At 44.4% G+C, this 14,130-nt stretch overlaps 1 protein-coding gene across 11 annotated transcripts in view; it reads left to right on the top strand.

The window, feature by feature from the left end:
* Nucleotides 1–14,130, top strand: part of poln (polymerase (DNA directed) nu) — a 549,154-nt gene that overhangs the window by 185,333 nt on the left and 349,691 nt on the right. The gene's annotated exons all lie outside the window — the stretch shown is intronic.

Here is a 14,130-nt window from a genome sequence, read left to right as displayed (position 1 = left end):
CCTCTTGTCTGCAGAATGAATTGTACCAGGGCTAAATAGATATGTCATTGGCAAATGTACACACTGACGCCTTTAAAGATAAATCAGTCTCTTGATGTTAAAGATCTGAATAGTGAACAACCTTTTCCACTGCATAGTGTGTATCCAGAGGCCTCGGCATGGAGTGTGGGAAGGCGGGGGGGGGGTGGGTGGGGAGGGTGGGGTCCAGAGGGAACACATTGAAATTCATGTTTCAGTTCGTTTGCATATGTCTCCAGTTGTGGATGCTAGTAGATTTAAGTGGTCTGATTTAGGATTCATCCATCAATGGATGAATCCATCAATCCACAAATTCAAACAAGACAAAAGAGCAAATCACAAATAAATGCAAATAGGTTGGGTTTCTGAGGTTTCTCGATTTCATTGTCAGGCCTAAGGGCTACACGTGGCTCATAATGAAGACACCTGACACAAAGAAACATACTGCTGACTATATATATTTATATATCTCTAGGACAGAATAATATCGAAATGCTTAATCAGGTGTTGACTACGCACTAGCAATTACTGTTTTATTTATAAATATGTATATATGTTCTTGTTCTTTGGCCTCCTTATCTCGAGAGACAATGGGTAAGCGCCTGGAGAAGGTCAGTGGTGTGTGGAGCAGGTATATATACATATATATATATATATATATATCAAATATATAAATCAATCAAAGTTGACAGGTTTGGAAGCTCAGTGAGGGGTCAAAGGGGACACCTATTTGTGTAGGTTCAGGTTGAATGAGCAGGTGGGGGGATGGAAGAGCATGTCGCGTGATAGTTTCTGACTGGAACCGATCAGGAAGTTACTGCAAAGTAGATCTGGGCCGGGATTTTACCCTTGGCAGATGGGAGCCGTCCACCGACTGAAAAGTCGGTGGCGCACCCGCTTCCGCCTGGCCTGAGGATCTGACCCGTATTTTGCAGTTCCCCGGCTTTTAATTGGTCTGAGGCGGGACTTCCACCCGCTTGAGGCAGGAAGTCCCGCCTAATAGAGCTGCCGACCAATCAGCGGGCCGGCAGCTCTTAGTCCCAGCAGCGCCACCGGGAGCGGTGGCCACTGCTGGGACTGCAGCCCAGCGAAAAGAAGAAGATGTCAGGGGGCCCCGGAATGAAGGTAAGATTTTGTTGCCTCGCCGATCGGTTGGGCCCCGGCGAGGCAAGGGTAGTTGATTGATTGGACGGGGTCGTGTTGGGGGTGGTTGGGGCAGCGGGGTCGGCCATTCCCACCACCCCCCCAGGCCGTCAGAAAGCCACCTGCTTTTGTCAAACGGCTTCTCAAGGGCCTGGGATGCCCATCCAGCCACAGGTAAACTCCCTTGGGGGGCAGGCGGAGGCCCTTAAATGGCCAGTCAGTGGATAGAGTTAAAAGTATGAAGTGATTTGATAGGGTAGAGATATAGAAAAAGTGCTGGGAGGGATTAGGAGAGGGTGACAAGGTTGGAAAAGCCGAGCAGATGGCCTCAATTTTGGAGATGAAGTGGTCCATGACCTCCTCACCCTGGGGGTGGGGGGAGGGGAGAGTGTGGAATTTTAACTTCTTGTGGGTGGGTTTCTGTGTGGCTGAAAGGTTAAAACAACTGACGCTGCTGGCTTGTTGGGAAGACAGCAGGAATCCACCGACTTCCACCTTCAACCTGAGTGCATTCTTCAGTGTACGGGAAACCCCAATGAGACAAACGAGTCTGTCATTTAAATATCTTAAGATGATCATGAGCTGTTGTTTTAACCCAGATTCTAACTTTAACACTGTGCACATGGGTTTCCCGGGCTTCCTGGAACTGGAACAGGTAAAACAAGGTGAGAGAACAGCGGGAATATACGGGACTGAGCAATTGACAGGCAAGAAAGGCTTTAAATACTGAGATCTCACGGCTGCTTGCCTACCTAAGTGAAAGGCGTTTTCTCCCAGGATTTGTTCTGAGTTTGCTTTCAGTGCTTTAGCGGTGATTCCCAACACTTTGGTGATCATTTCTTCTACTTTGGAGTTTTTTGTCTTTGATCTGCACTTCCCAGCTCTCAGTCTTCACAGCAGCATGGGAGCCTCATGCAGCTCTACCTTGAACCTCAGATGAGGGGGACGAGGAGCAGCAGCTGCCTTCTCCTCAGCCTCCTGCTGCTCCACAGGACAGGGGAGATGAGCACAGAGCTCTAGCTCATAGGAGGCGATAACGCCAACACAGGATAAACACAGGCAGAGGATAAACCTGCTGGATATGACTGAGAATCAGTGCCTCAGGGGGCTCTGACTTTCCTGTCAGGTGTTTGCTGACATTTGCAGGCTCCTGGAAGAAGACCTCGTTCCAAGTGGATCAGGTGGCCACGCATTGTCACAAGGTGACCAGAACACTGAATTTCTTTGCCTCCGGCTCCTTCCAGTGTTCTGTTAGTGAATTTCACAATGCTGCTGACCTCCATAGCCACTTCTAGCCAGGCCAACTTGTTTTCTCAGGCTCTTTTTCTTCCCGTCTGCGGGGAACAGAATCTCCCAGCAGGCCCTTACCGTCTGCGGCATTATCTCCAGCGACACATTGCTGAAGCATGGTGCTGCCTTGCCACATTGAGCTTCTATCTGTGCAGGTTCTGGCTCTGTCAAAACATCTCTACACTGCTTCATTTCTGACCCTTGCAGGGTCCCTTTAAATATTGAAGCTGTAATAGACTGATGTAGGTTGTCACCACTCCTGCTCTAATTGGTCGGGAAACCTGCAAGTCAGGTGCAAATGCAGTGGCAGAGTTAAATCACCCCTGACAAATGCACTGCTCAAGCTTTCAGGCTCCCAATGTGCTGCTGGCCTCCCCTGCTGTATGGGTCTGATTGGTAAAAATCAGCCCCAGTTTTCAGACATGAGGATGGAGACAATGAGGGAGGGATATCAAAGGAGGCAATCAGTGGTGAGAAGAGAATGTCCTTGTTCCAAAAGACCATGGAGTGGGTGGATGATTTGCTGCAATGAGGGAGAATGCACTTCTTTAGACAAAGCTGGGAAATATAATAATAGTACAATCATACAAATTATTATGATATAACCAAATTTAGAGAGCGTACTTCAGGTCTTTTCCGAATGTTAACAAATAATTATTGATTTCTACATTGCTGTCATTGAGGAATGAGTTAGTTTAAAAGTTTAACCCATAAACTGGAACACATGATTCTATACCTAAATATATCACTGCGCTAGACTGAACAAATCTGACTATGATGTTGATCGCATATTAATGTTCTGGTATTGTTATTGTGACCTGAGCTACAATAAAACTCCATGAGCACCCAATTCATTTAGCATACAAGTCAATAGGATGGGAGTTACAGTGCATTGCTAATTCATTTACAGTAAAGCAATCTCCCATCTGAACAATGCAGTAGACCTTAGTGATCAATGGAAGCTGATGCTTTCAGAGCCTAACCACTCTGCACTGGCTGAATCTTTTAATTGTGGCTTTTAAAAGTATTCATTGGAGCTGTTACTGAAAGCGATCTCAGGAGAGTAAACCTTTTGCAAAGTATCAGAATAGGTTCACAGCTTCTGGAGGACATTTCTTCACAGCAGTGAACGCTATAGAGAGTTGGCGTTGATCACACGGTAATGTTTGTCACTTATCTACAGAGTACCAGGTACCAGTTTATGCAGTGCGTTGCTGAGCCAGGCAGACTAGGGAAGCTCCCAAGGTTGAATCCCCAGCCTGTGTTGAGTTATCTGATCTGTATGGATGATGCAGGGTTTTCTTATTCATTCTTAGGATGTGGGCGTCGCTGGCTAGGCCAGCATTTATTGTCTATCCCGATTGTCCTTGAGAAGGTGGTGGTGAGCCACCTTCTTGAACCGCTCTAGTCCATGTAGTGTAGATTGACTCACAGTGCTGTTAGGGAGGGAGTCAAAGAGTCATTTACAGCACAGAAGGGGCCATTCGGCCCATAGAATCCATGCTGGCTCTCCTCAGAGCTATCCAGTCAATCCCACTCCCCTGCTCGATCCCCATAGCCCTGCAAGTTTATTTCTTTCAAGTGCCCATCCAATTTCCTTTTGAAACCATTGATTGTCTCTACTTCCACCACCCTCGTGGGCAGCGAGTTCCAGGTCATTACCACCCGTAAAAAAGTTCTTCCTCACATCCCCCTGCATCACTTGCCCAAAACCTTTAATCCATGGCCCCTAGTCCTTGTACCATCAGTTAATGGAAACAGTTTTTCGTTGTCAAAATACATCTCTATACTATATTCAATTTAATCTGCCATACATCTGTCCATAATGCCAGGATTCTGACCCAGCGACAGTGAAGGAGCAGCGATATAGTTTCAAGTCAGAATGGTGTGTGACATGGAGAAGAACTTGTAAATGGTGGTATTCCCATCTGTCTGCTGCTCTTGTCCTTCTAGGTGGTGGAGGTTGCGGGTTTGGAAGGTGCTGTCGAAGGAGGCTTGGCAAGTTGCTGCTGGTGTACACTGCTGCCACTGTGCGCCAGTGGAGGAGGGACTGAATGTTTAAGGTTGTGGTTGGGGTGCTGATCAAGTGGGCTGCTTTGTCCTGGATGGTGTTGAGTTGATGTTCTTGAGTGTTGTTGGAGCTGCACCCATCCAGGCAAGTGGAGAGTATTCCATCACACTCCTGACTTGTGCCTTGTAGATGGTGGACAGGCTTTGAGGAGTCAGGAGGTGAGTTACTCGCCGCAGGATTCCTAGCCTCTGACCTGCTCTTGTAGCCACGGTATTTATGTGGCTGGTCCAGTTCAATTTCTGGTCAATGGTAACCCCAGGATAGTGGGGGTATTCACCGATGGTAATGCAATTGAACGTCAAGGGGAGATGGTTAGATTCTCTCTTGATGGAGAATTTTGATTTACGAGGAAGCAAAGTGCAGTTAAGGCCACAATGAGATCATCAATGATCTTATTGAATGGGGAAGCAGGCCTGAGGGGCCAAATGGCCTACTCCCGCTCCTATTTCTTATGTTCTTATATTCTTATTACCTGTCACTTGTGTGTTGCAAATGTTACTTGCCACTTATCAGCACAAACCTAAATGTTGTCCAGATCTTGCTGGATGTAGACATGGACTGATTCAGTATCTGAGGAATTGCGAATGGTGCTGAACTTTGTGCAATCATCAGTGAACATCCCTACTTCTGAACCTATGATGGAGGTTATGGTTACGGTTATGGTTATGATTACGCTTATGGCTATGGCTATGGTTATGGCTGTCCCCTCTTATAAAATCTGTGACCCTGCTAAACATATTGATGTTTTTTGAGTTTATAGCCATCAAGCATTTGAATCCCTATGTAAGATCACCAATGAATTGTGAATTCTCCATTGTAACCATTCCCAGCTTCTGCAGCCTCTCTTTTTATAAGGAGATGCTTAATCCCAAATATCAGTTTTGTTGTCCTTCATTTCATTCTTTTCGATGCCTGGATGTCTTTCTCATAATATTCTTACCCACAGCTGTACACAGTAGTCTAGGTGGGGCTTGATCAGTGTTTTGTACAAACTGAATAACTTCCAGTGATTTGTGCTCTTTTCCTCTGACTATACAACCCAAGATCCTCTAGTGCCAACATGCAGTTCCAAATGGGAATTCTCTGTATTTCCAATTCTTTAATTAAACTTGAGCCTCACTATACTTTGTAAGATTGGCCAAATGTGGAAGTGAAATCACCTCATTTATCAGATTATCCCTATTGAGAAAAAGCCCGTCAGAACTGACAGCCAGAATGAATTGGTGCCCGCGAACATCCTGACAGTAAAGGAATGTCCGCATTAATCTCATCTTTATTAACTAGTGTCAGCTGAATTCAGTTACTTAATAGTTCAGCAGACTCTGGGGCTGGGACTGGTGGGAATAGTGATATGCAAGTTCAAGTCTGGGAATGCTGGGAATACTTGACATAGATCACTGAAGGCAGCAGCACAGGTAGATAAGGTGATAAGGAAGGCATATGGGATACTTGCCTTTATTAGCCGAGGCATAGAATATAAGAGCAGGGTGGTTATGATAGAGCTGTATAAAACGCTAGTTAGGCCACAGCTGGAGTATTGTGTATAGTTCTGATTGCCACACTATAGGAAGGATAGAAACATAGAAAATAGGAGCAGGAGTAGGCCATTTGGCCCTTCGAACCTGCACCGCCATTCATTATGATCATGGCTGATCATCCAACTCAGTAACCTGTTCCCGCTTTCCTCCCATATCCTTTGATCCCTTTAGACCCAAGAGCTATATCTAACTCCTTCTTGAAAACATACAATGTTTTGTCCTCAACTGCTTTCTGTGGTAGCGAATTCCACAGGCTCACCACTCTCTGGGTGAAGTAATTTCTCCTCATCTCAGTCCTGAAAGGTTTACCCCGTATCCTTAGACTATGACCCCTGGTTCTGGACTTTCCCACCATCGGGAACATCCTTCCTGCATCTACCCTGTCAAGTCCTGTTAGAATTTTAGAGGTTTCTATGAGATCCCCCCTCACTCTTCTGAACTCCAGCGAATATAATCCTAATTGATTCAATCTCACCTCATACGTCAGTCCCGCCATCCCAGGAATCAGTCTGGTAAACCTTCGCTGCACTCCCTCGATAGCAAGAACGTCCTTCCTCAGATAAGGAGAGCAAAACTGCACACAATATTCCAGGTGTGGCCTCACCAAGACCCTGTATAATTGCAGCAAGACATCCCTGCTCCTGTACTCGAATCCTCTCGCTATGAAAGCCAACATACCATTTGCCTTTTTTACCACCTGTTGCACCTGCATGCTTACCTTCAGCGACTGGTGTACGAGAACACCCAGATCTCGTTGCATATTCCCCTCTCTCAGTTTATAGCCTTTCAGATAATAATCTGCCTTCCTGTTTTTGCTACCAAAGTGGATAACCTCACATTTATCCACATTATACTGCATCTGCCATGCATTAGCCCACTCACTCAACTTGTCCAAATCACCCTGAAGCCTCTCTGCATCCTCCTCACAACTCACCCTCCCACCCAGTTTTGTGTCATCTGCAAATTTGGAGATATTACATTTAGTTCCCTCATCTAAATCATTAATGTATATCGTGAATAGCTGGGGTCCTAGCAGTGATCCCTGCGGTACCCCACTTGTCACAGCCTGCCATTCGAAAAAAGACCCGTTTATTCTTACTCTTTGTTTCCTGTTTGCCAACCAATTTTCTATCCATCGCAACCCCCAATCCCACACGCTTTAATTTTACATACTAATCTCGTATGTAGGACTTTGTTGAAAGATTTCTGAAAGTCCAAATAAACCACATCCACTGGCTGTCCCTCATCAACTCTACTAGTTACATCCTCGAAGAATTCTAGTAGATTTGTCAAGCATGATTTCCCTTTCGTAAATCCATGCTGACTCTGTCTGATTCTACCACTGTTCTCCAAGTGCTCTGCTATAAAATCTTTGATAATGGACTCTAGAATTTTCCCCACTACCAACGTCAGGCTGACTGGTCTATAATTCCGTGCTTTCTCTCTACCTCCCTTTTTATATAGTGGGGTTACATTTGCTACCCTCCAATCTGTAGGAACTGTTCCAGAGTCTATAGAATCTTGAAAGATGACCACATTTATCGACCTTCAATCCCGTCAATTTCCCCAACACCATTTCTCTACTAATACTGATTTCTTTCAGTTCCTCTCTCTCACTAAGCCCTGTGTTCCCCAGCATTTCTGGTATGATATTTGCGTCCTCCTTTGTGAAGACAGAACCAAAGTATGCATTTAGTTAGTCAGCCATTTCTTTGTTCTCCATAATAAATTCCCCTGTTTCTGACTGTAAGGGACCTACATTTGTCTTCACCAATCTTTTTCTCTTCACATACCTATAGAAACTTTTATAGTCAGTTTTTATGTTCCCCGCAAGCTTACTCTCGTACTCTATTTTCCCCTTCTTTTTCAATCCCTTGGTCCTCCTTTGCTGAATGCATTGGAGAGGGTGCAGAGGAGATTCACCAGGATGTTGCCTGGGCTGGAGCATTTCAGCTATGAAGAGAGACTATGAAGATAGGCTAGGGTTGTTTTCCTTAGAGCAGAGCGAGCTGAGGGGGGACCTGATTGAGGTATACAAAATTATGAGGGGCATTGATAGGATAGATAGGAAGAAACTTTTTCCCTTAGCAGAGGAATCAATAACCAGGGGGCATAGATTTAAGGTAAGGGGCAGGAGGATTGGAGGGGATTTGAGGTAAGATTTTTTCACCCAGAGGGTGGTTGGAATCTGGAATGCTTTCCCTGAAGGGGTGTTAGAGGCAGGAACTCTCACAACATTTAAGAAATATTTAGATGATCACTTGAAATGCCATACCATACAAGGCTATGGGCCAAGTGCTGGAAAATGGGATTAGAATAGATAGGTGCTTGTTGGCTGGTACAGACATGATGGGCCGAAGGGCCTGTTTCTGTGCTGTATAACTCTATGACTCTAAGGCATAAAATATGTTTCCTCTCACTCATCTGTTTGTCAGCGGTAGAAATGTAAGCCTTGATTTTAGACTCTTGTTATGCCCCATACATAAGCAGTCAGAGAAGAATTTTCCGGAATATATTCCTTTTATTGACATTGTTTTTTTTACCTCCCCAGGAGATAACATGGTTGGGAGGGGGTGGGCTTGGAGCTCAGGGAGGAGTGGCGAGTGGAGGAAAGGGAAGAAGTGTTTAGTTCTGATGCTCCAGCCATTGTATGGGACAGGCTTGTTGGACTAGCTGGTCTTTTCCTCCTTGTTAATTTTGTGTGTTCTTGTATATCATTCAGTGGCTGGTGGTGGCTTGGCTCATTTTATTGTGGGTCCAAATGATGCAGTAATCAATTAATGATATATGTGCTATTTACTATTATTTCTGCCTGGTCTGTGCTCATTAACATCGGCACTGATATAAAACAGGCTTCCATGGTTGCTAAGCGCGCTGGAGAAGATGGGAGGGTATTTGAAGTGTCCAGTTCCAATGTTAACAAGTACAGGTTAAAGCTTATTTCTCAGTCCATACGAATTACGAATTAGGAGCAGAAGTAGAGTCGGCCATTCAGCCCATCGAATCTGCTCCGCCATTTAATAACATCATTACTGATCTGTTTCAGTCTTGAATTCCGCATTCCCATCCACCCCCGATAATCTTTGATTCTCTTGCCTAACAAGAATCTATCCAATGTAATTAAAGCAAAATACTGCGGATGCTGGAAATCTTAAATAAAAACAAAAAATGCTGGAACCACTCAGCAGGTCTGGCAGCATCTGTGGAAAGAGAAGCAGAGTTAATGTTTCGGGTCAGTGACCCTTCTTCGGAATCTATCTACCTCCACCTTAAAAATATTCAATGATCCCACCTCCACCACCTTCTGAGGCAGAGAATTCCAAAGTCACGCAACCCTCAGAGAGAAAATTTCTCCTCGTCTCTGTTCTAAAAGGGTGACCCCTAATTTTAAAACAGTGCCCCCTTGTTCTGGGCTCACCCACAAGAGGAACTATCTCCTCCACATTCACCCTGCCAAGACCGTTCAGGATCTTATAAACTTCAATCAAGTATCCCCTCAATCTTCTAAACTCCAGTGAAAACAAGCACAGTCTGACCAACCTTTCCTCATAAGACAATCCGCTCATTCCAGGTATCAATCTAGTAAACCTCCTCTGAACCACCTCCAACGCATTTACATCCTTCCTTAAATAAGGAGACCAAAACTGCACACAGTATTCGAGATGTGGTCTCAAGAATGCCCTGTATAAGTGAAGCATCACATGCTTACTTTTATTTTCACTTCCTCTCATAATAAAGGATAGCATTCCATTAGCCTTTTTTATTACTTGCTGTACCTGCATATTAACCATTTGTGATTCATGCACTAGAACACCTAGATCCCTCTGCACCTTGGAATTCTGCAGTTGTTCCTTGTTTAAGCAATACTCTGCTTTTTTATTCTTCCTGCCAAAGTGAACAACTTCACATTTTCCCACATTATACTCCATCTGCCAGATTTTTGCCCACTCGCTCAACCTATCGATATCGGTCTGCAACCTCCATATGTCACACAGTGGCGGCACAGTGGCGCAGTGGTTAGCACCTCAGCCTCACAGCTCCAGCGACCCGGGTTCAATTCTGGGTACTGCCTGTGTGGAGTTTGCAAGTTCTCCCTGTGTCTGCGTGGGTTTCCTCCGGGTGCTCCGGTTTCCTCCCACAGCCAAAAGACTTGCAGGTTGATAGGTAAATTGGCCATTATAAATTGCCCCTAGTATAGGTAGGGGAATATAGGGACAGGTGAGGATGTGGTAGGAATATGGGATTAGTGTAGGATTAGTATAAATGGGTGGTTAATGGTCGGCACAGACTCGGTGGGCCGAAGGGCCTGTTTCAGTGCTGTATCTCTAAATCTAAAAAAATCTAAAATCTAATGTCCTCTTCACAACATACTTTCCTACCTATCTTTGTGTCATCTGCAAATTTAGCTACCATGCCATCACTCCCCTCATCTTAGTCATTGATATAAATTATAAAAAGTTGAGGCCCCAGCACAGACCTTTGTAGGACTCCACTCATCAGATCCTGCCAATCAGAAAAGGACCCATTTATGCATACTCTCTGTTTTCTGCCAGCCAGCCAATCTTCTATCCATGCTAATATGTTACCCCCGACACAATGAGCTCCTACTTTGCTCAATAACCTTTTATATGGCACCTTGTCAAATGCCTTCTGGAAATCCAAGTACAGTACATCAACAGGCTCCCCTTTATCCACAGCACATGTTACTCCTTCAAAGAACTCCAATAAATTGGTTAAATGTGATTTCCCTTTCACAAAATCATGCTAACTATTCCCAATTACCTTGAATTTTTCTAAGTGTCCAGCTATAGCCTCCTTAATGATCGATTGTAACATCTTCCCCATGACAGATGTCAAGCTAACTGGCCTATAGTTGCCTGTTTTCTGCCTCCCCCTCCCCGCTTCTTGAATAGTGGGGTTATAATCTGCGACTTTCCAGACTGATGGAACCTTTTCAGAATCTAGTGAATTTTGAAAAATTAACACCAATGCATCTACTACCTCATGAGCCACCTCTTTTAAGACCCTAGGATGAAGCCCTTCAGGATCTGGTGACGAATCAGTCCGCAGCTCCATCAGTTTGGACAGCACCGCTTCCTCTCTTCCTTCCACCTCCTGATTTACAGCTATTACTGGAATGTTTTTTTGTATCATCTATAGTGAAGACAGAAGCAAAATATTTGTTCATTTCATCCACTATTTCCTTATTATCTACTATTATTAACTCCCCATTCTCACTCTCTGGAGGGCTAACACTCACTTTACTTACTTTTTTCCTTTTTAAATATCTGTAGAACCTCTTGCTATCCGTTTTCACATTTCTAGCTAGCTTTCTCTCATACTCTAATTTCTTTCTCCTGATTAACTTTTTAGTCATTCTCTGTCATTCTTGATATTCTGACCAATCATCTGACCTGCTACTCATCTTTGCACAATTATATGCTTTTTCCTTAAGTTTGATGCTTTCCTTAACTTCTTTCATTAACCACGGAAAGTGGGTCCTCCCCTTAGAATCGCTCTTTATAGTAGGAATATACTTATTCTGAGTATTCTGAAATAGTCCCTTATTCAATATTCAATCATATTGTGGTCGCTGCTACCTAGAGGTGCCTTTACTCTGAGACTCCTTGTCAGGAGTCACTCCCATCTTCATTTAGATGCTGCCGCCTAGTGACAATCTGCAGGCACAGCTTGAGCTTCCATATAATGTTGACAACATCCAACTGTTTCTTCCAACCGCTTGTGTGGTGCTAGACTGGCTTCAATACCAACCTGTAGCTCAATATTAAAATGATCAAAGCCCCTGTTTTTGCATTCCCTGCAGTCCCAGGACGAACCCTCCTCCTCAACCGTAGTCTCTCAGACTGAACCAAACTCCTCATAATTCTAGTATAATGTTCAATATTAAACTGAGCTTTAAACTCCTGGACTTAAAATCTGTGAGGTCATACCACAGAGAAATTTATAAGCACTCCACCCTGCAAGCTGTTTCAGCAATGTCGCTCCAATGAATGTTTTGTGCCTCTAATTACAGCATTTGATTCATTTCCTGCTTGCCCCATCAGTAGAATAGAGCTGGGCCACATGGGTCCCACTGCCTGCAACTCTAGCTCCCTAGGCTTCACCTCTCCGCTCCAGAGTTTCTGAGCCATGCTTTCTGTCACATCTCCTAGTCTCTTTTTTTTTGGCCTGACAACCAATTATGAAGATATTTTAGACGTTAAAAACATGATTCCAACTTAATTGTGTAATATGGCACAGAGGAAAAGGAAGATATAGGTGACAGTTTGCTATCAGGGACATCTATTAAAGGAATGGTTTACAAGAGCTCACATTTCATGATTTGGGACAAAGGAAACTAACTCTTAGTTAGAATGCACTAAAAATGTTCCACGCTGTAAACATTACTGTGCAAGGATGCCATTATACTGTACGGACAAGACCAGTATTTGCATAGTGCAAAGGTAGTGGGCCTAAGTTATAATGCTAGCTCAGCATCTTGCTAGCCCCATAGAAAACTGCTCCCTATATCTATGCAAAAGCAAAATACTGCACCTACTGGAAATCTGAAACAAAAACAGAAAATGCTGGACTTATTCAGGTCAGGCAGCATCTGTAGAGAGAGAAACAGAGTTAACGTTTGATCACAAACATCTATACTTGGGTTCATTCATCTGCATTCAAGTGTCAATTAAAGTTTAATGCAAACATGCATCCAATAACAAAATCTATTCTTTACATTAAATAATTAACAAAATCTGAGTTCCTTTTTTTTTCAGCATCAATAAAATTCAATCTTTAATTAGTAAAATCAGGGACAGTGTGACCGCAGTCCCCACCGCCACAAATTCCGCAGTCGAGTGTCCCGCATTTGGAGACATCTCAGGCATCAACAGCCAGGAAGTGCAATGGGTGCAGCCTCAGCCTCGGAGAGCCTCCTCTTTTCCCAAAAATATACTTTATTCATAAAAATGTGCAAAAATACATTACAAAACAGTTCAAAGTTCACATTTCGGAAAGTAGAATAGAGATCAGATTTCTTCCATACAGAAACATGAGGTGCCTCACAACTCTTGCCAATCCATTTTATATGCCATGTACATTGGCATTACATAACAAAAAACATTTGGTGTTTTCCTAGGAAGGAAGGGTGGCACAGATGTTAGAAGTGAGTTTAGGGAGTTAGGCTGGAAGCTGAAAGCTCGGACGGACAGAGTTGTTATCTCTGGTTTGTTGCCGGCGCCACGTGATAGTGAGGCTAGGAATAGGGAGAGAGCACAGCTGAACACGTGGCTGCAGGAATGGTGTAGGAGGGAGGGCTTCCAGTTCTTGGATAATTGGACTGCATTCTGGGGAAGATGGGACCTGTTCAAACAGGACGGGCTGCATCTGAACCAGAGGGGCACCAATATCCTGGGAGGGAGGTTTGCTAGTACTGTTCGGGAGGGTTTAAACTAGTTTGGGAGGGGGATGGGAACCGGACTTGTAGTCCAGGGACCAGTGGGTCCACTCAGAAAGACAAAGAGTGTAGTGAGGTATTGGGGAAGGTAGCACTGTCGCAGAGGACAGATGGGCACGGAGAAGGGTTAAAGTGCGTATACTTCAACGCAAGAAGCATCAGGAATAAGGTGAGTGAATTGAAGGCGTGGATGGGCACTTGGGACTACGATGTTGTGGCCATCACTGAAACGTGGATAGGTGAGGGGGAGGAATGGTTCTTGGAGGTACCTGGTTATAGATGTTTTCATAAGATTAGGAATGGTGGTAAAAGAGGTGGGGGGGTGGCATTGTTAGTTAGAAATAGTGTAACAACTGCTGAAAGAATTTTCGAGGAGGATCTGCCGACTGAGGCACTGTGGGTTGAGGTCAGGAACAGGAAAGGAGCAGTCACCTTGATGGGAGTTTTCTATCGGCCCCCCAATAGCAGCAGGGAGGTGGAAGAGCAGATTGGGAAACAGATTTTGGAAAGGAGCAGAAGTCACAGGGTAGTAATTATGGGGGATTTCAACTTCCCAAATATTGATTGGCAACTCTTTAGATCGAATAGTTTGGATGGGGTAGTGTTTGTGC

The sequence above is a fragment of the Heterodontus francisci genome, chromosome 4, assembly GCF_036365525.1.
Source record: "Heterodontus francisci isolate sHetFra1 chromosome 4, sHetFra1.hap1, whole genome shotgun sequence".
NCBI lineage: Eukaryota > Metazoa > Chordata > Chondrichthyes > Heterodontiformes > Heterodontidae > Heterodontus > Heterodontus francisci.
The sequence above is the reverse complement of the archived record's forward strand: the minus strand, read 5'-3'. Positions and strand labels throughout refer to the sequence as shown.